Genomic DNA, 1,832 nt, shown 5'->3' on the forward strand with positions numbered 1-1,832 from the left:
TCATGGACGACATCAAGCTGTATGGTAAGAGCATCAAGGAAATAGATACCCTAATCCAGACTGTAAGGATTGTATCTGGGGATATCAGGATGGAGTTTGGAATAGAAAAATGCACCTTAGTCAACATACAAAAGGGCAAAGTAACAAGGACTGAAGGGATAAAGCTACCAGATGGAAACAACATCAAACACATAGATGAGACGGGATACAAATACCTGGGAATAATGGAAGGAGGGGTATAAAACTCAACGCCGAAATATGATAAAAGCCATAAACACATGGGCAGTGCCAGTAATCAGATACAGCGCAGGAATAGTCGAATGGACGAAGGCAGAACTTCGCAGTATAGACCAGAAAACGAGGAAACGTATGACAATACGCAAAGCACTACACCCAAGAGCAAATACGGACAGACTATACATAACAAAAAAGAAGGAGGGAGGGGACTACTAAGTATAGAGGACTGCGTCAACATCGAGAACAGAGCACTGGGGCAATATATGAAGACCAGTGAAGACGAGTGGCTGAAGAGTGCATGGGAAGAAAGGACTGATAAAAGTAGATGAAGACCCAGAAATATAAAGAGACAGGAGAAAGACAGAAAGAAACAGAGGAATGGCATAACAAACCAATGCACGGACAATACATGAGACAGACTAAAGAACTAGCCAGCGATGACACATGGTAGTGGCTACTGAGGGGAGAGCTAAAGAAGGAAACAGAAGGAATGATAACAGCGGCACAAGATCAGGCCCTAAGAACCAGATAATTATGTCCAAAGAACGTTAGATGGAAATAACATCTCTCCCATATGTAGGAAGTGCAATACGAAAAATGAAACCATAAACCATATAGCAAGCGAATGTCCGGCACTTGCACAGAACCAGTACAAAAAGAGGCATGATTCAGTAGCAAAAGCCCTCCATTGGAGCCTGTGCAAGAGACACCAGCTACCTTGCAGTAATAAGTGGTACGAACACCAACCTGAAGGAGTGATAGAAAACGATCAGGCAAAGATCCTCTGGGACTATGGTATCAGAACAGATAGGGTGATACGTGCAAATAGACCAGACGTGACGTTGATTGACAAAGTCAAGAAGAAAGTATCACTCATTGATATCGCAAAACAAGGGAACACCAGAGAAAGAAAGGGAAAAAATGGATAAGTATCAAGACCTGAAAATAGAAATAAGTAGGATATGGTATATGCCAGTGGAAATTGTATCCATAATCATATAATATAGGCACAATCCCAAGATCCCTGAAAAGGAATCTGGAAAAACTAGAGGCTGAAGTAGCTCCAGGACTCATGCAGAAGAGTGTGATCCTAGAAACGGCGCACATAGTAAGAAAAGTGATGGACTCCTAAGGAGGCAGGATGCAACCCGGAACCCCACACTATAAATACCACCCAGTCGAATTAGAGGATTGTGATAGTGCAAAAAAAAAAAAATAATAATAATAATAAATATTTTCCAACAGGTATACTGAAATCCAGTTTTATTAAAAAAAATATACATATAGACATAAAATTCTGGAATATGAAAAGTGAAAAAAAAGAAACATCCTCAAATTCTCTCATCTGGAGCAAAGCATCGCTGGACCTCATTATGCCAACTATTCTTATTTTAGCGATTGGCTTTCTATTTCGTATAAATACGCGTTCTAAAACGAAAGTACGAGCCAGTAGCACGTTGGCCTTCGTCACTGAACGACTACTGGCGGAGGACGAGGCAAGGGAAAGTATCGTGAACTTTTCGGTTTCGTGGAAATTAAAACCTTAAGAAAATCGCTAAATTTTATTCCTGTGAAGATGTGTGGTCGAGTTTCGT

This window comes from Macrobrachium nipponense, chromosome 34 (genome assembly GCF_015104395.2).
Source record: "Macrobrachium nipponense isolate FS-2020 chromosome 34, ASM1510439v2, whole genome shotgun sequence".
NCBI lineage: Eukaryota > Metazoa > Arthropoda > Malacostraca > Decapoda > Palaemonidae > Macrobrachium > Macrobrachium nipponense.